Here is a 25,189-nt window from a genome sequence, read left to right on the forward strand (position 1 = left end):
ATCGCTGTAACTTTTGATAGAAGACTCAGAAACACATGTTTATGGCTTTATCTTATAGAACTCAATATCCCCGTGCTGGGCAAACAGGTTTTGCAGCCGTTTGAGCTAAGATTTTAAAATTATTCACATAATGAAAACCTATACTTTGTCTCGGGCGAGTTTCCCATTCAAATGCATGTAACAGTGAGAAACACACTGTCTTGGCGAAAGAAAGCATTTTTGTACAACTTCATATAAATCGCTGTAACTTTTGATAGAAGACTCAGAAACACATGTTTATGGCTTTATCTTATAGAACTCAATATCCCCGTGCTGGGCAAACAGGTTTTGCAGCCGTTTGAGCTAAGATTTTAAAATTATTCACATAATGAAAACCTATACTTTGTCTCGGGCGAGTTTCCCATTCAAATGCATGTAACAGTGAGAAACACACTGTCTTGGCGAAAGAAAGCATTTTTGTACAACTTCATATAAATCGCTGTAACTTTTGATAGAAGACTCAGAAACACATGTTTATGGCTTTATCTTATAGAACTCAATATCCCCGTGCTGGGCAAACAGGTTTTGCAGCCGTTTGAGCTAAGATTTTAAAATTATTCACATAATGAAAACCTATACTTTGTCTCGGGCGAGTTTCCCATTCAAATGCATGTAACAGTGAGAAACACACTGTCTTGGCGAAAGAAAGCATTTTTGTACAACTTCATATAAATCGCTGTAACTTTTGATAGAAGACTCAGAAACACATGTTTATGGCTTTATCTTATAGAACTCAATATCCCCGTGCTGGGCAAACAGGTTTTGCAGCCGTTTGAGCTAAGATTTTAAAATTATTCACATAATGAAAACCTATACTTTGTCTCGGGCGAGTTTCCCATTCAAATGCATGTAACAGTGAGAAACACACTGTCTTGGCGAAAGAAAGCATTTTTGTACAACTTCATATAAATCGCTGTAACTTTTGATAGAAGACTCAGAAACACATGTTTATGGCTTTATCTTATAGAACTCAATATCCCCGTGCTGGGCAAACAGGTTTTGCAGCCGTTTGAGCTAAGATTTTAAAATTATTCACATAATGAAAACCTATACTTTGTCTCGGGCGAGTTTCCCATTCAAATGCATGTAACAGTGAGAAACGCATTGTCTTGGCGAAATAAAGCGTTTTCGTACAACTTCATATAAATCGCTGTAACTTTTGATAGAAGACTCAGACAAACATGTTTATGGCTTTATCTTATAGAACTCAATATCCCCGTGCTGGGCAAACAGGTTTTGCAGCCGTTTGAGCTAAGATTTTAAAATTATTCACATAATGAAAACCTATACTTTGTCTCGGGCGAGTTTCCCATTCAAATGCATGTAACAGTGAGAAACACACTGTCTTGGCGAAAGAAAGCATTTTTGTACAACTTCATATAAATCGCTGTAACTTTTGATAGAAGACTCAGAAACACATGTTTATGGCTTTATCTTATAGAACTCAATATCCCCGTGCTGGGCAAACAGGTTTTGCAGCCGTTTGAGCTAAGATTTTAAAATTATTCACATAATGAAAACCTATACTTTGTCTCGGGCGAGTTTCCCATTCAAATGCATGTAACAGTGAGAAACACACTGTCTTGGCGAAAGAAAGCATTTTTGTACAACTTCATATAAATCGCTGTAACTTTTGATAGAAGACTCAGAAACACATGTTTATGGCTTTATCTTATAGAACTCAATATCCCCGTGCTGGGCAAACAGGTTTTGCAGCCGTTTGAGCTAAGATTTTAAAATTATTCACATAATGAAAACCTATACTTTGTCTCGGGCGAGTTTCCCATTCAAATGCATGTAACAGTGAGAAACACACTGTCTTGGCGAAAGAAAGCATTTTTGTACAACTTCATATAAATCGCTGTAACTTTTGATAGAAGACTCAGAAACACATGTTTATGGCTTTATCTTATAGAACTCAATATCCCCGTGCTGGGCAAACAGGTTTTGCAGCCGTTTGAGCTAAGATTTTAAAATTATTCACATAATGAAAACCTATACTTTGTCTCGGGCGAGTTTCCCATTCAAATGCATGTAACAGTGAGAAACACACTGTCTTGGCGAAAGAAAGCATTTTTGTACAACTTCATATAAATCGCTGTAACTTTTGATAGAAGACTCAGAAACACATGTTTATGGCTTTATCTTATAGAACTCAATATCCCCGTGCTGGGCAAACAGGTTTTGCAGCCGTTTGAGCTAAGATTTTAAAATTATTCACATAATGAAAACCTATACTTTGTCTCGGGCGAGTTTCCCATTCAAATGCATGTAACAGTGAGAAACACACTGTCTTGGCGAAAGAAAGCATTTTTGTACAACTTCATATAAATCGCTGTAACTTTTGATAGAAGACTCAGAAACACATGTTTATGGCTTTATCTTATAGAACTCAATATCCCCGTGCTGGGCAAACAGGTTTTGCAGCCGTTTGAGCTAAGATTTTAAAATTATTCACATAATGAAAACCTATACTTTGTCTCGGGCGAGTTTCCCATTCAAATGCATGTAACAGTGAGAAACACACTGTCTTGGCGAAAGAAAGCATTTTTGTACAACTTCATATAAATCGCTGTAACTTTTGATAGAAGACTCAGAAACACATGTTTATGGCTTTATCTTATAGAACTCAATATCCCCGTGCTGGGCAAACAGGTTTTGCAGCCGTTTGAGCTAAGATTTTAAAATTATTCACATAATGAAAACCTATACTTTGTCTCGGGCGAGTTTCCCATTCAAATGCATGTAACAGTGAGAAACGCATTGTCTTGGCGAAATAAAGCGTTTTCGTACAACTTCATATAAATCGCTGTAACTTTTGATAGAAGACTCAGACAAACATGTTTATGGCTTTATCTTATAGAACTCAATATCCCCGTGCTGGGCAAACAGGTTTTGCAGCCGTTTGAGCTAAGATTTTAAAATTATTCACATAATGAAAACCTATACTTTGTCTCGGGCGAGTTTCCCATTCAAATGCATGTAACAGTGAGAAACACACTGTCTTGGCGAAAGAAAGCATTTTTGTACAACTTCATATAAATCGCTGTAACTTTTGATAGAAGACTCAGAAACACATGTTTATGGCTTTATCTTATAGAACTCAATATCCCCGTGCTGGGCAAACAGGTTTTGCAGCCGTTTGAGCTAAGATTTTAAAATTATTCACATAATGAAAACCTATACTTTGTCTCGGGCGAGTTTCCCATTCAAATGCATGTAACAGTGAGAAACACACTGTCTTGGCGAAAGAAAGCATTTTTGTACAACTTCATATAAATCGCTGTAACTTTTGATAGAAGACTCAGAAACACATGTTTATGGCTTTATCTTATAGAACTCAATATCCCCGTGCTGGGCAAACAGGTTTTGCAGCCGTTTGAGCTAAGATTTTAAAATTATTCACATAATGAAAACCTATACTTTGTCTCGGGCGAGTTTCCCATTCAAATGCATGTAACAGTGAGAAACACACTGTCTTGGCGAAAGAAAGCATTTTTGTACAACTTCATATAAATCGCTGTAACTTTTGATAGAAGACTCAGAAACACATGTTTATGGCTTTATCTTATAGAACTCAATATCCCCGTGCTGGGCAAACAGGTTTTGCAGCCGTTTGAGCTAAGATTTTAAAATTATTCACATAATGAAAACCTATACTTTGTCTCGGGCGAGTTTCCCATTCAAATGCATGTAACAGTGAGAAACACACTGTCTTGGCGAAAGAAAGCATTTTTGTACAACTTCATATAAATCGCTGTAACTTTTGATAGAAGACTCAGAAACACATGTTTATGGCTTTATCTTATAGAACTCAATATCCCCGTGCTGGGCAAACAGGTTTTGCAGCCGTTTGAGCTAAGATTTTAAAATTATTCACATAATGAAAACCTATACTTTGTCTCGGGCGAGTTTCCCATTCAAATGCATGTAACAGTGAGAAACACACTGTCTTGGCGAAAGAAAGCATTTTTGTACAACTTCATATAAATCGCTGTAACTTTTGATAGAAGACTCAGAAACACATGTTTATGGCTTTATCTTATAGAACTCAATATCCCCGTGCTGGGCAAACAGGTTTTGCAGCCGTTTGAGCTAAGATTTTAAAATTATTCACATAATGAAAACCTATACTTTGTCTCGGGCGAGTTTCCCATTCAAATGCATGTAACAGTGAGAAACACACTGTCTTGGCGAAAGAAAGCATTTTTGTACAACTTCATATAAATCGCTGTAACTTTTGATAGAAGACTCAGAAACACATGTTTATGGCTTTATCTTATAGAACTCAATATCCCCGTGCTGGGCAAACAGGTTTTGCAGCCGTTTGAGCTAAGATTTTAAAATTATTCACATAATGAAAACCTATACTTTGTCTCGGGCGAGTTTCCCATTCAAATGCATGTAACAGTGAGAAACACACTGTCTTGGCGAAAGAAAGCATTTTTGTACAACTTCATATAAATCGCTGTAACTTTTGATAGAAGACTCAGAAACACATGTTTATGGCTTTATCTTATAGAACTCAATATCCCCGTGCTGGGCAAACAGGTTTTGCAGCCGTTTGAGCTAAGATTTTAAAATTATTCACATAATGAAAACCTATACTTTGTCTCGGGCGAGTTTCCCATTCAAATGCATGTAACAGTGAGAAACGCATTGTCTTGGCGAAATAAAGCGTTTTCGTACAACTTCATATAAATCGCTGTAACTTTTGATAGAAGACTCAGACAAACATGTTTATGGCTTTATCTTATAGAACTCAATATCCCCGTGCTGGGCAAACAGGTTTTGCAGCCGTTTGAGCTAAGATTTTAAAATTATTCACATAATGAAAACCTATACTTTGTCTCGGGCGAGTTTCCCATTCAAATGCATGTAACAGTGAGAAACACACTGTCTTGGCGAAAGAAAGCATTTTTGTACAACTTCATATAAATCGCTGTAACTTTTGATAGAAGACTCAGAAACACATGTTTATGGCTTTATCTTATAGAACTCAATATCCCCGTGCTGGGCAAACAGGTTTTGCAGCCGTTTGAGCTAAGATTTTAAAATTATTCACATAATGAAAACCTATACTTTGTCTCGGGCGAGTTTCCCATTCAAATGCATGTAACAGTGAGAAACACACTGTCTTGGCGAAAGAAAGCATTTTTGTACAACTTCATATAAATCGCTGTAACTTTTGATAGAAGACTCAGAAACACATGTTTATGGCTTTATCTTATAGAACTCAATATCCCCGTGCTGGGCAAACAGGTTTTGCAGCCGTTTGAGCTAAGATTTTAAAATTATTCACATAATGAAAACCTATACTTTGTCTCGGGCGAGTTTCCCATTCAAATGCATGTAACAGTGAGAAACACACTGTCTTGGCGAAAGAAAGCATTTTTGTACAACTTCATATAAATCGCTGTAACTTTTGATAGAAGACTCAGACAAACATGTTTATGGCTTTATCTTATAGAACTCAATATCCCCGTGCTGGGCAAACAGGTTTTGCAGCCGTTTGAGCTAAGATTTTAAAATTATTCACATAATGAAAACCTATACTTTGTCTCGGGCGAGTTTCCCATTCAAATGCATGTGACAGTGAGAAACACACTGTCTTGGCGAAAGAAAGCATTTTTGTACAACTTCATATAAATCGCTGTAACTTTTGATAGAAGACTCAGAAACACATGTTTATGGCTTTATCTTATAGAACTCAATATCCCCGTGCTGGGCAAACAGGTTTTGCAGCCGTTTGAGCTAAGATTTTAAAATTATTCACATAATGAAAACCTATACTTTGTCTCGGGCGAGTTTCCCATTCAAATGCATGTAACAGTGAGAAACACACTGTCTTGGCGAAAGAAAGCATTTTTGTACAACTTCATATAAATCGCTGTAACTTTTGATAGAAGACTCAGAAACACATGTTTATGGCTTTATCTTATAGAACTCAATATCCCCGTGCTGGGCAAACAGGTTTTGCAGCCGTTTGAGCTAAGATTTTAAAATTATTCACATAATGAAAACCTATACTTTGTCTCGGGCGAGTTTCCCATTCAAATGCATGTAACAGTGAGAAACACACTGTCTTGGCGAAAGAAAGCATTTTTGTACAACTTCATATAAATCGCTGTAACTTTTGATAGAAGACTCAGAAACACATGTTTATGGCTTTATCTTATAGAACTCAATATCCCCGTGCTGGGCAAACAGGTTTTGCAGCCGTTTGAGCTAAGATTTTAAAATTATTCACATAATGAAAACCTATACTTTGTCTCGGGCGAGTTTCCCATTCAAATGCATGTAACAGTGAGAAACACACTGTCTTGGCGAAAGAAAGCATTTTTGTACAACTTCATATAAATCGCTGTAACTTTTGATAGAAGACTCAGAAACACATGTTTATGGCTTTATCTTATAGAACTCAATATCCCCGTGCTGGGCAAACAGGTTTTGCAGCCGTTTGAGCTAAGATTTTAAAATTATTCACATAATGAAAACCTATACTTTGTCTCGGGCGAGTTTCCCATTCAAATGCATGTAACAGTGAGAAACACACTGTCTTGGCGAAAGAAAGCATTTTTGTACAACTTCATATAAATCGCTGTAACTTTTGATAGAAGACTCAGAAACACATGTTTATGGCTTTATCTTATAGAACTCAATATCCCCGTGCTGGGCAAACAGGTTTTGCAGCCGTTTGAGCTAAGATTTTAAAATTATTCACATAATGAAAACCTATACTTTGTCTCGGGCGAGTTTCCCATTCAAATGCATGTAACAGTGAGAAACACACTGTCTTGGCGAAAGAAAGCATTTTCGTACAACTTCATATAAATCGCTGTAACTTTTGATAGAAGACTCAGAAACACATGTTTATGGCTTTATCTTATAGAACTCAATATCCCCGTGCTGGGCAAACAGGTTTTGCAGCCGTTTGAGCTAAGATTTTAAAATTATTCACATAATGAAAACCTATACTTTGTCTCGGGCGAGTTTCCCATTCAAATGCATGTAACAGTGAGAAACACACTGTCTTGGCGAAAGAAAGCATTTTCGTACAACTTCATATAAATCGCTGTAACTTTTGATAGAAGACTCAGACAAACATGTTTATGGCTTTATCTTATAGAACTCAATATCCCCGTGCTGGGCAAACAGGTTTTGCAGCCGTTTGAGCTAAGATTTTAAAATTATTCACATAATGAAAACCTATACTTTGTCTCGGGCGAGTTTCCCATTCAAATGCATGTAACAGTGAGAAACACACTGTCTTGGCGAAAGAAAGCATTTTCGTACAACTTCATATAAATCGCTGTAACTTTTGATAGAAGACTCAGACAAACATGTTTATGGCTTTATCTTATAGAACTCAATATCCCCGTGCTGGGCAAACAGAACAGGTTTTGCAGCCGTTTGAGCTAAGATTTTAAAATTATTCACATAATGAAAACCTATACTTTGTTTCAGGCGAGTTTCCCATTCAAATGCATGTAACAGTGAGAAATACACTGTCTTGGCGAAAGAAAGCATTTTTGTACAACTTCATATAAATCGCTGTAACTTTTGATAGAAGACTCAGAAACACATGTTTATGGCTTTATCTTATAGAACTCAATATCCCCGTGCTGGGCAAACAGGTTTTGCAGCCGTTTGAGCTAAGATTTTAAAATTATTCACATAATGAAAACCTATACTTTGTCTCGGGCGAGTTTCCCATTCAAATGCATGTAACAGTGAGAAACGCATTGTCTTGGCGAAATAAAGCGTTTTCGTACAACTTCATATAAATCGCTGTAACTTTTGATAGAAGATTCAGACAAACATGTTTATGGCTTTATCTTATAGAACTCAATATCCCCGTGCTGGGCAAACAGGTTTTGCAGCTGTTTGAGCAAAGACTTCAAAGTTATTCACATAATGAAAACCAATACTTTGTTTCGGTGGAGTTCCCCATTCAAATGCATGTAACAGTGAGAAACACACTGTCTTGGCGAAAGAAAGCATTTTTGTACAACTTCATATAAATCGCTGTAACTTTTGATAGAAGACTCAGAAACACATGTTTATGGCTTTATCTTATAGAACTCAATATCCCCGTGCTGGGCAAACAGGTTTTGCAGCCGTTTGAGCTAAGATTTTAAAATTATTCACATAATGAAAACCTATACTTTGTCTCGGGCGAGTTTCCCATTCAAATGCATGTAACAGTGAGAAACACACTGTCTTGGCGAAAGAAAGCATTTTCGTACAACTTCATATAAATCGCTGTAACTTTTGATAGAAGACTCAGAAACACATGTTTATGGCTTTATCTTATAGAACTCAATATCCCCGTGCTGGGCAAACAGGTTTTGCAGCCGTTTGAGCTAAGATTTTAAAATTATTCACATAATGAAAACCTATACTTTGTCTCGGGCGAGTTTCCCATTCAAATGCATGTAACAGTGAGAAACACACTGTCTTGGCGAAAGAAAGCATTTTCGTACAACTTCATATAAATCGCTGTAACTTTTGATAGAAGACTCAGACAAACATGTTTATGGCTTTATCTTATAGAACTCAATATCCCCGTGCTGGGCAAACAGGTTTTGCAGCCGTTTGAGCTAAGATTTTAAAATTATTCACATAATGAAAACCTATACTTTGTTTCAGGCGAGTTTCCCATTCAAATGCATGTAACAGTGAGAAATACACTGTCTTGGCGAAAGAAAGCATTTTTGTACAACTTCATATAAATCGCTGTAACTTTTGATAGAAGACTCAGAAACACATGTTTATGGCTTTATCTTATAGAACTCAATATCCCCGTGCTGGGCAAACAGGTTTTGCAGCCGTTTGAGCTAAGATTTTAAAATTATTCACATAATGAAAACCTATACTTTGTCTCGGGCGAGTTTCCCATTCAAATGCATGTAACAGTGAGAAACGCATTGTCTTGGCGAAATAAAGCGTTTTCGTACAACTTCATATAAATCGCTGTAACTTTTGATAGAAGACTCAGACAAACATGTTTATGGCTTTATCTTATAGAACTCAATATCCCCGTGCTGGGCAAACAGGTTTTGCAGCCGTTTGAGCTAAGATTTTAAAATTATTCACATAATGAAAACCTATACTTTGTCTCGGGCGAGTTTCCCATTCAAATGCATGTAACAGTGAGAAACACACTGTCTTGGCGAAAGAAAGCATTTTTGTACAACTTCATATAAATCGCTGTAACTTTTGATAGAAGACTCAGAAACACATGTTTATGGCTTTATCTTATAGAACTCAATATCCCCGTGCTGGGCAAACAGGTTTTGCAGCCGTTTGAGCTAAGATTTTAAAATTATTCACATAATGAAAACCTATACTTTGTCTCGGGCGAGTTTCCCATTCAAATGCATGTAACAGTGAGAAACGCATTGTCTTGGCGAAATAAAGCGTTTTCGTACAACTTCATATAAATCGCTGTAACTTTTGATAGAAGACTCAGACAAACATGTTTATGGCTTTATCTTATAGAACTCAATATCCCCGTGCTGGGCAAACAGGTTTTGCAGCCGTTTGAGCTAAGATTTTAAAATTATTCACATAATGAAAACCTATACTTTGTCTCGGGCGAGTTTCCCATTCAAATGCATGTAACAGTGAGAAACACACTGTCTTGGCGAAAGAAAGCATTTTTGTACAACTTCATATAAATCGCTGTAACTTTTGATAGAAGACTCAGAAACACATGTTTATGGCTTTATCTTATAGAACTCAATATCCCCGTGCTGGGCAAACAGGTTTTGCAGCCGTTTGAGCTAAGATTTTAAAATTATTCACATAATGAAAACCTATACTTTGTCTCGGGCGAGTTTCCCATTCAAATGCATGTAACAGTGAGAAACACACTGTCTTGGCGAAAGAAAGCATTTTTGTACAACTTCATATAAATCGCTGTAACTTTTGATAGAAGACTCAGAAACACATGTTTATGGCTTTATCTTATAGAACTCAATATCCCCGTGCTGGGCAAACAGGTTTTGCAGCCGTTTGAGCTAAGATTTTAAAATTATTCACATAATGAAAACCTATACTTTGTCTCGGGCGAGTTTCCCATTCAAATGCATGTAACAGTGAGAAACGCATTGTCTTGGCGAAATAAAGCGTTTTCGTACAACTTCATATAAATCGCTGTAACTTTTGATAGAAGACTCAGACAAACATGTTTATGGCTTTATCTTATAGAACTCAATATCCCCGTGCTGGGCAAACAGGTTTTGCAGCCGTTTGAGCTAAGATTTTAAAATTATTCACATAATGAAAACCTATACTTTGTCTCGGGCGAGTTTCCCATTCAAATGCATGTAACAGTGAGAAACACACTGTCTTGGCGAAAGAAAGCATTTTTGTACAACTTCATATAAATCGCTGTAACTTTTGATAGAAGACTCAGAAACACATGTTTATGGCTTTATCTTATAGAACTCAATATCCCCGTGCTGGGCAAACAGGTTTTGCAGCCGTTTGAGCTAAGATTTTAAAATTATTCACATAATGAAAACCTATACTTTGTCTCGGGCGAGTTTCCCATTCAAATGCATGTAACAGTGAGAAACACACTGTCTTGGCGAAAGAAAGCATTTTTGTACAACTTCATATAAATCGCTGTAACTTTTGATAGAAGACTCAGAAACACATGTTTATGGCTTTATCTTATAGAACTCAATATCCCCGTGCTGGGCAAACAGGTTTTGCAGCCGTTTGAGCTAAGATTTTAAAATTATTCACATAATGAAAACCTATACTTTGTCTCGGGCGAGTTTCCCATTCAAATGCATGTAACAGTGAGAAACACACTGTCTTGGCGAAAGAAAGCATTTTTGTACAACTTCATATAAATCGCTGTAACTTTTGATAGAAGACTCAGAAACACATGTTTATGGCTTTATCTTATAGAACTCAATATCCCCGTGCTGGGCAAACAGGTTTTGCAGCCGTTTGAGCTAAGATTTTAAAATTATTCACATAATGAAAACCTATACTTTGTCTCGGGCGAGTTTCCCATTCAAATGCATGTAACAGTGAGAAACACACTGTCTTGGCGAAAGAAAGCATTTTCGTACAACTTCATATAAATCGCTGTAACTTTTGATAGAAGACTCAGACAAACATGTTTATGGCTTTATCTTATAGAACTCAATATCCCCGTGCTGGGCAAACAGAACAGGTTTTGCAGCCGTTTGAGCTAAGATTTTAAAATTATTCACATAATGAAAACCTATACTTTGTTTCAGGCGAGTTTCCCATTCAAATGCATGTAACAGTGAGAAATACACTGTCTTGGCGAAAGAAAGCATTTTTGTACAACTTCATATAAATCGCTGTAACTTTTGATAGAAGACTCAGAAACACATGTTTATGGCTTTATCTTATAGAACTCAATATCCCCGTGCTGGGCAAACAGGTTTTGCAGCCGTTTGAGCTAAGATTTTAAAATTATTCACATAATGAAAACCTATACTTTGTCTCGGGCGAGTTTCCCATTCAAATGCATGTAACAGTGAGAAACGCATTGTCTTGGCGAAATAAAGCGTTTTCGTACAACTTCATATAAATCGCTGTAACTTTTGATAGAAGATTCAGACAAACATGTTTATGGCTTTATCTTATAGAACTCAATATCCCCGTGCTGGGCAAACAGGTTTTGCAGCTGTTTGAGCAAAGACTTCAAAGTTATTCACATAATGAAAACCAATACTTTGTTTCGGTGGAGTTCCCCATTCAAATGCATGTAACAGTGAGAAACACACTGTCTTGGCGAAAGAAAGCATTTTTGTACAACTTCATATAAATCGCTGTAACTTTTGATAGAAGACTCAGAAACACATGTTTATGGCTTTATCTTATAGAACTCAATATCCCCGTGCTGGGCAAACAGGTTTTGCAGCCGTTTGAGCTAAGATTTTAAAATTATTCACATAATGAAAACCTATACTTTGTCTCGGGCGAGTTTCCCATTCAAATGCATGTAACAGTGAGAAACACACTGTCTTGGCGAAAGAAAGCATTTTCGTACAACTTCATATAAATCGCTGTAACTTTTGATAGAAGACTCAGAAACACATGTTTATGGCTTTATCTTATAGAACTCAATATCCCCGTGCTGGGCAAACAGGTTTTGCAGCCGTTTGAGCTAAGATTTTAAAATTATTCACATAATGAAAACCTATACTTTGTCTCGGGCGAGTTTCCCATTCAAATGCATGTAACAGTGAGAAACACACTGTCTTGGCGAAAGAAAGCATTTTCGTACAACTTCATATAAATCGCTGTAACTTTTGATAGAAGACTCAGACAAACATGTTTATGGCTTTATCTTATAGAACTCAATATCCCCGTGCTGGGCAAACAGGTTTTGCAGCCGTTTGAGCTAAGATTTTAAAATTATTCACATAATGAAAACCTATACTTTGTTTCAGGCGAGTTTCCCATTCAAATGCATGTAACAGTGAGAAATACACTGTCTTGGCGAAAGAAAGCATTTTTGTACAACTTCATATAAATCGCTGTAACTTTTGATAGAAGACTCAGAAACACATGTTTATGGCTTTATCTTATAGAACTCAATATCCCCGTGCTGGGCAAACAGGTTTTGCAGCCGTTTGAGCTAAGATTTTAAAATTATTCACATAATGAAAACCTATACTTTGTCTCGGGCGAGTTTCCCATTCAAATGCATGTAACAGTGAGAAACGCATTGTCTTGGCGAAATAAAGCGTTTTCGTACAACTTCATATAAATCGCTGTAACTTTTGATAGAAGACTCAGACAAACATGTTTATGGCTTTATCTTATAGAACTCAATATCCCCGTGCTGGGCAAACAGGTTTTGCAGCCGTTTGAGCTAAGATTTTAAAATTATTCACATAATGAAAACCTATACTTTGTCTCGGGCGAGTTTCCCATTCAAATGCATGTAACAGTGAGAAACACACTGTCTTGGCGAAAGAAAGCATTTTTGTACAACTTCATATAAATCGCTGTAACTTTTGATAGAAGACTCAGAAACACATGTTTATGGCTTTATCTTATAGAACTCAATATCCCCGTGCTGGGCAAACAGGTTTTGCAGCCGTTTGAGCTAAGATTTTAAAATTATTCACATAATGAAAACCTATACTTTGTCTCGGGCGAGTTTCCCATTCAAATGCATGTAACAGTGAGAAACGCATTGTCTTGGCGAAATAAAGCGTTTTCGTACAACTTCATATAAATCGCTGTAACTTTTGATAGAAGACTCAGACAAACATGTTTATGGCTTTATCTTATAGAACTCAATATCCCCGTGCTGGGCAAACAGGTTTTGCAGCCGTTTGAGCTAAGATTTTAAAATTATTCACATAATGAAAACCTATACTTTGTCTCGGGCGAGTTTCCCATTCAAATGCATGTAACAGTGAGAAACACACTGTCTTGGCGAAAGAAAGCATTTTTGTACAACTTCATATAAATCGCTGTAACTTTTGATAGAAGACTCAGAAACACATGTTTATGGCTTTATCTTATAGAACTCAATATCCCCGTGCTGGGCAAACAGGTTTTGCAGCCGTTTGAGCTAAGATTTTAAAATTATTCACATAATGAAAACCTATACTTTGTCTCGGGCGAGTTTCCCATTCAAATGCATGTAACAGTGAGAAACACACTGTCTTGGCGAAAGAAAGCATTTTTGTACAACTTCATATAAATCGCTGTAACTTTTGATAGAAGACTCAGAAACACATGTTTATGGCTTTATCTTATAGAACTCAATATCCCCGTGCTGGGCAAACAGGTTTTGCAGCCGTTTGAGCTAAGATTTTAAAATTATTCACATAATGAAAACCTATACTTTGTCTCGGGCGAGTTTCCCATTCAAATGCATGTAACAGTGAGAAACGCATTGTCTTGGCGAAATAAAGCGTTTTCGTACAACTTCATATAAATCGCTGTAACTTTTGATAGAAGACTCAGACAAACATGTTTATGGCTTTATCTTATAGAACTCAATATCCCCGTGCTGGGCAAACAGGTTTTGCAGCCGTTTGAGCTAAGATTTTAAAATTATTCACATAATGAAAACCTATACTTTGTCTCGGGCGAGTTTCCCATTCAAATGCATGTAACAGTGAGAAACACACTGTCTTGGCGAAAGAAAGCATTTTTGTACAACTTCATATAAATCGCTGTAACTTTTGATAGAAGACTCAGAAACACATGTTTATGGCTTTATCTTATAGAACTCAATATCCCCGTGCTGGGCAAACAGGTTTTGCAGCCGTTTGAGCTAAGATTTTAAAATTATTCACATAATGAAAACCTATACTTTGTCTCGGGCGAGTTTCCCATTCAAATGCATGTAACAGTGAGAAACACACTGTCTTGGCGAAAGAAAGCATTTTTGTACAACTTCATATAAATCGCTGTAACTTTTGATAGAAGACTCAGAAACACATGTTTATGGCTTTATCTTATAGAACTCAATATCCCCGTGCTGGGCAAACAGGTTTTGCAGCCGTTTGAGCTAAGATTTTAAAATTATTCACATAATGAAAACCTATACTTTGTCTCGGGCGAGTTTCCCATTCAAATGCATGTAACAGTGAGAAACACACTGTCTTGGCGAAAGAAAGCATTTTTGTACAACTTCATATAAATCGCTGTAACTTTTGATAGAAGACTCAGAAACACATGTTTATGGCTTTATCTTATAGAACTCAATATCCCCGTGCTGGGCAAACAGGTTTTGCAGCCGTTTGAGCTAAGATTTTAAAATTATTCACATAATGAAAACCTATACTTTGTCTCGGGCGAGTTTCCCATTCAAATGCATGTAACAGTGAGAAACACACTGTCTTGGCGAAAGAAAGCATTTTTGTACAACTTCATATAAATCGCTGTAACTTTTGATAGAAGACTCAGAAACACATGTTTATGGCTTTATCTTATAGAACTCAATATCCCCGTGCTGGGCAAACAGGTTTTGCAGCCGTTTGAGCTAAGATTTTAAAATTATTCACATAATGAAAACCTATACTTTGTCTCGGGCGAGTTTCCCATTCAAATGCATGTAACAGTGAGAAACACACTGTCTTGGCGAAAGAAAGCATTTTTGTACAACTTCATATAAATCGCTGTAACTTTTGATAGAAGACTCAGAAACACATGTTTATGGCTTTATCTTATAGAACTCAATATCCCCGTGCTGGGCAAACAGGTTTTGCAGCCGTTTGAGCTAAGATTTTAAAATTATTCACATAATGAAAACCTATACTTTGTCTCGGGCGAGTTTCCCATTCAAATGCATGTAACAGTGAGAAACACACTGTCTTGGCGAAAGAAAGCATTTTTGTACAACTTCATATAAATCGCTGTAACTTTTGATAGAAGACTCAGAAACACATGTTTATGGCTTTATCTTATAGAACTCAATATCCCCGTGCTGGGCAAACAGGTTTTGCAGCCGTTTGAGCTAAGATTTTAAAATTATTCACATAATGAAAACCTATACTTTGTCTCGGGCGAGTTTCCCATTCAAATGCATGTAACAGTGAGAAACACACTGTCTTGGCGAAAGAAAGCATTTTTGTACAACTTCATATAAATCGCTGTAACTTTTGATAGAAGACTCAGAAACACATGTTTATGGCTTTATCTTATAGAACTCAATATCCCCGTGCTGGGCAAACAGGTTTTGCAGCCGTTTGAGCTAAGATTTTAAAATTATTCACATAATGAAAACCTATACTTTGTCTCGGGCGAGTTTCCCATTCAAATGCATGTAACAGTGAGAAACACACTGTCTTGGCGAAAGAAAGCATTTTTGTACAACTTCATATAAATCGCTGTAACTTTTGATAGAAGACTCAGAAACACATGTTTATGGCTTTATCTTATAGAACTCAATATCCCCGTGCTGGGCAAACAGGTTTTGCAGCCGTTTGAGCTAAGATTTTTAAATTATTCACATAATGAAAACCTATACTTTGTCTCAGGCGAGTTTCCCATTCAAATGCATGTAACAGTGAGAAACGCATTGTCTTGGCGAAATAAAGCGTTTTCGTACAACTTCATATAAATCGCTGTAACTTTTGATAGAAGACTCAGACAAACATGTTTATGGCTTTATCTTATAGAACTCAATATCCCCGTGCTGGGCAAACAGGTTTTGCAGCCGTTTGAGCTAAGATTTTAAAATTATTCACATAATGAAAACCTATACTTTGTCTCGGGCGAGTTTCCCATTCAAATGCATGTAACAGTGAGAAACACACTGTCTTGGCGAAAGAAAGCATTTTTGTACAACTTCATATAAATCGCTGTAACTTTTGATAGAAGACTCAGAAACACATGTTTATGGCTTTATCTTATAGAACTCAATATCCCCGTGCTGGGCAAACAGGTTTTGCAGCCGTTTGAGCTAAGATTTTAAAATTATTCACATAATGAAAACCTATACTTTGTCTCGGGCGAGTTTCCCATTCAAATGCATGTAACAGTGAGAAACACACTGTCTTGGCGAAAGAAAGCATTTTTGTACAACTTCATATAAATCGCTGTAACTTTTGATAGAAGACTCAGAAACACATGTTTATGGCTTTATCTTATAGAACTCAATATCCCCGTGCTGGGCAAACAGGTTTTGCAGCCGTTTGAGCTAAGATTTTAAAATTATTCACATAATGAAAACCTATACTTTGTCTCGGGCGAGTTTCCCATTCAAATGCATGTAACAGTGAGAAACACACTGTCTTGGCGAAAGAAAGCATTTTTGTACAACTTCATATAAATCGCTGTAACTTTTGATAGAAGACTCAGAAACACATGTTTATGGCTTTATCTTATAGAACTCAATATCCCCGTGCTGGGCAAACAGGTTTTGCAGCCGTTTGAGCTAAGATTTTAAAATTATTCACATAATGAAAACCTATACTTTGTCTCGGGCGAGTTTCCCATTCAAATGCATGTAACAGTGAGAAACACACTGTCTTGGCGAAAGAAAGCATTTTTGTACAACTTCATATAAATCGCTGTAACTTTTGATAGAAGACTCAGAAACACATGTTTATGGCTTTATCTTATAGAACTCAATATCCCCGTGCTGGGCAAACAGGTTTTGCAGCCGTTTGAGCTAAGATTTTAAAATTATTCACATAATGAAAACCTATACTTTGTCTCGGGCGAGTTTCCCATTCAAATGCATGTAACAGTGAGAAACGCATTGTCTTGGCGAAATAAAGCGTTTTCGTACAACTTCATATAAATCGCTGTAACTTTTGATAGAAGACTCAGACAAACATGTTTATGGCTTTATCTTATAGAACTCAATATCCCCGTGCTGGGCAAACAGGTTTTGCAGCCGTTTGAGCTAAGATTTTAAAATTATTCACATAATGAAAACCTATACTTTGTCTCGGGCGAGTTTCCCATTCAAATGCATGTAACAGTGAGAAACACACTGTCTTGGCGAAAGAAAGCATTTTTGTACAACTTCATATAAATCGCTGTAACTTTTGATAGAAGACTCAGAAACACATGTTTATGGCTTTATCTTATAGAACTCAATATCCCCGTGCTGGGCAAACAGGTTTTGCAGCCGTTTGAGCTAAGATTTTAAAATTATTCACATAATGAAAACCTATACTTTGTCTCGGGCGAGTTTCCCATTCAAATGCATGTAACAGTGAGAAACACACTGTCTTGGCGAAAGAAAGCATTTTTGTACAACTTCATATAAATCGCTGTAACTTTTGATAGAAGACTCAGAAACACATGTTTATGGCTTTATCTTATAGAACTCAATATCCCCGTGCTGGGCAAACAGGTTTTGCAGCCGTTTGAGCTAAGATTTTTAAATTATTCACATAATGAAAACCTATACTTTGTCTCAGGCGAGTTTCCCATTCAAATGCATGTAACAGTGAGAAACGCATTGTCTTGGCGAAATAAAGCGTTTTCGTACAACTTCATATAAATCGCTGTAACTTTTGATAGAAGACTCAGACAAACATGTTTATGGCTTTATCTTATAGAACTCAATATCCCCGTGCTGGGCAAACAGGTTTTGCAGCCGTTTGAGCTAAGATTTTAAAATTATTCACATAATGAAAACCTATACTTTGTCTCGGGCGAGTTTCCCATTCAAATGCATGTAACAGTGAGAAACACACTGTCTTGGCGAAAGAAAGCATTTTTGTACAACTTCATATAAATCGCTGTAACTTTTGATAGAAGACTCAGAAACACATGTTTATGGCTTTATCTTATAGAACTCAATATCCCCGTGCTGGGCAAACAGGTTTTGCAGCCGTTTGAGCTAAGATTTTAAAATTATTCACATAATGAAAACCTATACTTTGTCTCGGGCGAGTTTCCCATTCAAATGCATGTAACAGTGAGAAACACACTGTCTTGGCGAAAGAAAGCATTTTTGTACAACTTCATATAAATCGCTGTAACTTTTGATAGAAGACTCAGAAACACATGTTTATGGCTTTATCTTATAGAACTCAATATCCCCGTGCTGGGCAAACAGGTTTTGCAGCCGTTTGAGCTAAGATTTTAAAATTATTCACATAATGAAAACCTATACTTTGTCTCGGGCGAGTTTCCCATTCAAATGCATGTAACAGTGAGAAACACACTGTCTTGGCGAAAGAAAGCATTTTTGTACAACTTCATATAAATCGCTGTAACTTTTGATAGAAGACTCAGAAACACATGTTTATGGCTTTATCTTATAGAACTCAATATCCCCGTGCTGGGCAAACAGGTTTTGCAGCCGTTTGAGCTAAGATTTTAAAATTATTCACATAATGAAAACCTATACTTTGTCTCGGGCGAGTTTCCCATTCAAATGCATGTAACAGTGAGAAACACACTGTCTTGGCGAAAGAAAGCATTTTTGTACAACTTCATATAAATCGCTGTAACTTTTGATAGAAGACTCAGAAACACATGTTTATGGCTTTATCTTATAGAACTCAATATCCCCGTGCTGGGCAAACAGGTTTTGCAGCCGTTTGAGCTAAGATTTTAAAATTATTCACATAATGAAAACCTATACTTTGTCTCGGGCGAGTTTCCCATTCAAATGCATGTAACAGTGAGAAACGCATTGTCTTGGCGAAATAAAGCGTTTTCGTACAACTTCATATAAATCGCTGTAACTTTTGATAGAAGACTCAGACAAACATGTTTATGGCTTTATCTTATAGAACTCAATATCCCCGTGCTGGGCAAACAGGTTTTGCAGCCGTTTGAGCTAAGATTTTAAAATTATTCACATAATGAAAGCCTATACTTTGTCTCGGGCGAGTTTCCCATTCAAATGCATGTAACAGTGAGAAACACACTGTCTTGGCGAAAGAAAGCATTTTTGTACAACTTCATATAAATCGCTGTAACTTTTGATAGAAGACTCAGAAACACATGTTTATGGCTTTATCTTATAGAACTCAATATCCCCGTGCTGGGCAAACAGGTTTTGCAGCCGTTTGAGCTAAGATTTTAAAATTATTCACATAATGAAAACCTATACTTTGTCTCGGGCGAGTTTCCCATTCAAATGCATGTAACAGTGAGAAACACACTGTCTTGGCGAAAGAAAGCATTTTTGTACAACTTCATATAAATCGCTTTAACTTTTGATAGAAGACTCAGAAACACATGTTTATGGCTTTATCTTATAGAACTCAATATCCCCGTGCTGGGCAAACAGGTTTTGCAGCCGTTTGAGCTAAGATTTTAAAATTATTCACATAATGAAAACCTATACTTTGTCTCGGGCGAGTTTCCCATTCAAATGCATGTAACAGTGAGAAACACACTGTCTTGGCGAAAGAAAGCATTTTTGTACAACTTCATATAAATCGCTGTAACTTTTGATAGAAGACTCAGAAACACATGTTTATGGCTTTATCTTATAGAACTCAATATCCCCGTGCTGGGCAAACAGGTTTTGCAGCCGTTTGAGCTAAGATTTTAAAATTATTCACATAATGAAAACCTATACTTTGTCTCGGGCGAGTTTCCCATTCAAATGCATGTAACAGTGAGAAACACACTGTCTTGGCGAAAGAAAGCATTTTTGTACAACTTCATATAAATCGCTGTAACTTTTGATAGAAGACTCAGAAACACATGTTTATGGCTTTATCTTATAGAACTCAATATCCCCGTGCTGGGCAAACAGGTTTTGCAGCCGTTTGAGCTAAGATTTTAAAATTATTCACATAATGAAAACCTATACTTTGTCTCGGGCGAGTTTCCCATTCAAATGCATGTAACAGTGAGAAACACACTGTCTTGGCGAAAGAAAGCATTTTCGTACAACTTCATATAAATCGCTGTAACTTTTGATAGAAGACTCAGAAACACATGTTTATGGCTTTATCTTATAGAACTCAATATCCCCGTGCTGGGCAAACAGGTTTTGCAGCCGTTTGAGCTAAGATTTTAAAATTATTCACATAATGAAAACCTATACTTTGTCTCGGGCGAGTTTCCCATTCAAATGCATGTAACAGTGAGAAACACACTGTCTTGGCGAAAGAAAGCATTTTCGTACAACTTCATATAAATCGCTGTAACTTTTGATAGAAGACTCAGACAAACATGTTTATGGCTTTATCTTATAGAACTCAATATCCCCGTGCTGGGCAAACAGGTTTTGCAGCCGTTTGAGCTAAGATTTTAAAATTATTCACATAATGAAAACCTATACTTTGTCTCGGGCGAGTTTCCCATTCAAATGCATGTAACAGTGAGAAACACACTGTCTTGGCGAAAGAAAGCATTTTTGTACAACTTCATATAAATCGCTGTAACTTTTGATAGAAGGCTCAGAAACACATGTTTATGGCTTTATCTTATAGAACTCAATATCCCCGTGCTGGGCAAACAGGTTTTGCAGCCGTTTGAGCTAAGATTTTAAAATTATTCACATAATGAAAACCTATACTTTGTCTCGGGCGAGTTTCCCATTCAAATGCATGTAACAGTGAGAAACACACTGTCTTGGCGAAAGAAAGCATTTTCGTACAACTTCATATAAATCGCTGTAACTTTTGATAGAAGACTCAGAAACACATGTTTATGGCTTTATCTTATAGAACTCAATATCCCCGTGCTGGGCAAACAGGTTTTGCAGCCGTTTGAGCTAAGATTTTCAAGTTATTCGCAAAATGAAAACCTATATTTTGTTTCAGGCGAGTTCCCCATTCAAATGCATGTAATAGTCAGAAATGCACTGTCTTGGCGAAATAAAGCGTTTTTGCACAACTTCATATAAATCGGTGTAACTTTTGATAGAAGACTCAGAAATACATATTTATGGCTTCATCTTATAGAATTCAATTTCCCCCGTGCTAGGCAAACAGGTTTTGCAGCTGTTTGAGCTAAGATTTTAAAGTTATTCACATAATGAAAACCTATACTTTGTGTCAGGCGAGAACTCCATTCAAATGCATGTAATAGCGAGAAACGCACCAACGTGGTGAAATAAAGCGTTTTTCATGGTCTTCATAAAGACAGCTGTAACTTTTGATAGAAGACTCAGAAATACATATTTATGGCTTTATCTTATAGAATTCAATATCCCCGTGCTGGGCAAAAAGGTTTTGCAGCTGTTTGTGCTAAGATGTTAAAGTTATTCACATAATGAAAACCTATACTTTGTTTCGTGCGAAAACTCCATTCAAATGCATGTAATAGCGAGAAACGCACTAACGTGGTGAAATAAAGCGTTTTTCATGGTCTTCGTAATGACAGCTGTAACTTTTGATAGAAGACTCAGAAATACATATTTATGGCTTTATCTTATAGAATTCAATATCCCTGTGCTGGGCAAAAAGGTTTTGCAGCTGTTTGAGCTAAGATTTTAAAGTTATTCACATAATGAAAACCTATACTTTGTGTCAGGCGAGAACTCCATTCAAATGCATGTAATAGCGAGAAACGCACCAACGTGGCGAAATAAAGCGTTTTTCATGGTCTTCATAAAGACAGCTGTAACTTTTGATAGAAGACTCAGAAATACATATTTATGGCTTTATCTTATAGAATTCAATATCCCCGTGCTGGGCAAAAAGGTTTTGCAGCTGTTTGAGCTAAGATTTTAAAGTTATTCACATAATGAAAACCTATACTTTATTTCGTGCGAGTTCCCCATTCAAATGCATGTAATCGTCAGAAACGCACTGTCTTGGCGAAATAAAGCGTTTTTGCACAACTTCATATAAATCGGTGTAACTTTTGATAGAAGACTCAGAAATACATATTTGTGGCTTCATCTTATAGAATTCAATTTCCCCGTGCTAGGCAAACAGGTTTTGCAGCTGTTTGAGCTAAGATGTTAAAGTTATTCACATAATGAAAACCTATACTTTGTGTCAGGCGAGAACTCCATTCAAATGTGCGTAATAGCGAGAAACGCACCAACGTGGTGAAATAAAGCATTTTTCATGGTCTTCATAAAGACAGCTGTAACTTTTGATAGAAGACTCAGAAATACATATTTATGGCTTTATCTTATAGAATTCAATATCCCTGTGCTGGGCAAAAAGGTTTTGCAGCTGTTTGAGCTAAGATTTTCAAGTTATTCGCAAAATGAAAACCTATATTTTGTTTCAGGCGAGTTCCCCATTCAAATGCATGTAATAGTCAGAAATGCACTGTCTTGGCGAAATAAAGCGTTTTTGCACAACTTCATATAAATCGGTGTAACTTTTGATAGAAGACTCAGAAATACATATTTATGGCTTCATCTTATAGAATTCAATATCCCCGTGCTGGGCAAAAAGGTTTTGCAGCTGTTTGAGCTAAGATTTTAAAGTTATTCACATAATGAAAACCTATACTTTGTTTCAGGCGAGTTCCCCATTCAAATGCATGTAATCGTCAGAAACGCACTGTCTTGGCGAAATAAAGCGTTTTTCATGGTCTTCATAAAGACAGCTGTAACTTTTGATAGAAGACTCAGAAATACATATTTATGGCTTCATCTTATAGAATTCAATTTCCCCGTGCTGGGCAAAAAGGCTTTGCAGCTGTTTGAGCTAAGATTTTAAAGTTATTCACATAATGAAAACCTATACTTTGTTTCAGGCGAGAACTCCATTCAAATGCATGTAATAGCGAGAAACGCACCAACGTGGTGAAATAAAGCGTTTTTCATGGTCTTCATAAAGACAGCTGTAACTTTTGATAGAAGACTCAGAAATACATATTTGTGGCTTCATCTTATAGAATTCAATTTCCCCGTGCTAGGCAAACAGGTTTTGCAGCTGTTTGAGCTAAGATGTTAAAGTTATTCACATAATGAAAACCTATACTTTGTGTCAGGCGAGAACTCCATTCAAATGTGCGTAATAGCGAGAAACGCACCAACGTGGTGAAATAAAGCATTTTTCATGGTCTTCATAAAGACAGCTGTAACTTTTGATAGAAGACTCAGAAATACATATTTATGGCTTTATCTTATAGAATTCAATATCCCTGTGCTGGGCAAAAAGGTTTTGCAGCTGTTTGAGCTAAGATTTTCAAGTTATTCGCAAAATGAAAACCTATATTTTGTTTCAGGCGAGTTCCCCATTCAAATGCATGTAATAGTCAGAAATGCACTGTCTTGGCGAAATAAAGCGTTTTTGCACAACTTCATATAAATCGGTGTAACTTTTGATAGAAGACTCAGAAATACATATTTATGGCTTCATCTTATAGAATTCAATATCCCCGTGCTGGGCAAAAAGGTTTTGCAGCTGTTTGAGCTAAGATTTTAAAGTTATTCACATAATGAAAACCTATACTTTGTTTCAGGCGAGTTCCCCATTCAAATGCATGTAATCGTCAGAAACGCACTGTCTTGGCGAAATAAAGCGTTTTTCATGGTCTTCATAAAGACAGCTGTAACTTTTGATAGAAGACTCAGAAATACATATTTATGGCTTCATCTTATAGAATTCAATTTCCCCGTGCTGGGCAAAAAGGCTTTGCAGCTGTTTGAGCTAAGATTTTAAAGTTATTCACATAATGAAAACCTATACTTTGTTTCAGGCGAGAACTCCATTCAAATGCATGTAATAGCGAGAAACGCACCAACGTGGTGAAATAAAGCGTTTTTCATGGTCTTCATAAAGACAGCTGTAACTTTTGATAGAAGACTCAGAAATACATATTTATGGCTTTATCTTATAGAATTCAATATCCCCGTGCTGGGCAAAAAGGTTTTGCAGCTGTTTGAGCTAAGATTTTCAAGTTATTCACATAATGAAAACCTATACTTTGTTTCAGGCGAGTTCCCCATTCAAATGCATGTAATCGTCAGAAACGCACTGTCTTGGCGAAATAAAGCGTTTTTGCACAACTTCATATAAATCGGTGTAACTTTTGATAGAAGACTCAGAAATACATATTTATGGCTTTATCTTATAGAATTCAATATCCCCGTGCTGGGCAAACAGGTTTTGCAGCTGTTTGAGCTAAGATGTTAAAGTTATTCACATAATGAAAACCTATACTTTGTTTCAGGCGAGAACTCCATTCAAATGTGCGTAATAGCGAGAAACGCACCAACGTGGTGAAATAAAGCGTTTTTAATGGTCTTCATAAAGACAGCTGTAACTTTTGATAGAAGACTCAGAAATACATATTTATGGCTTTATCTTATAGAATTCCATATCCCCGTTTTGAGCAAACAGGTTTTGCAGCTGTTTGAGCTAAGATTTTCAAGTTATTCACAAAATGAAAATTACTTTTTGTCCGGCGAGAACTCCATTCAAATGCATGTAATAGCGAGAAACGCACTAACGTGGTGAAATAAAGAGTTTTTCATGGTCTTCATAAAGACAGCTGTAACTTTTGATAGAAGACTCAGAAATACATATTTATGGCTTTATCTTATAGAATGTATGGACTCAGCCAACAACAGTGGCCCTGTTGAAATGTGGATGGTATTGGCCAACACCACAGGCCCTGGCGTAATGTGAATGTCCTCAGGCAACACCACTGGCCCTGGTATAATGGGGAATGCATCAGCCAGTAGCACAGGCCCTTGTGTATTGTGGATCGCATCAGCCAGCAACACAAGCCCTGGTGAAATGTGGATGGTTTCGGCCTGCACCACAGGCCCTGGTTTAATGTG

Source organism: Diplotaxodon limnothrissa, linkage group LG11 (genome assembly GCF_057381915.1).
Source record: "Diplotaxodon limnothrissa isolate DT_005_m linkage group LG11, D_limnothrissa_male_GT1.1, whole genome shotgun sequence".
Taxonomy (NCBI): Eukaryota; Metazoa; Chordata; class Actinopteri; order Cichliformes; family Cichlidae; genus Diplotaxodon; species Diplotaxodon limnothrissa.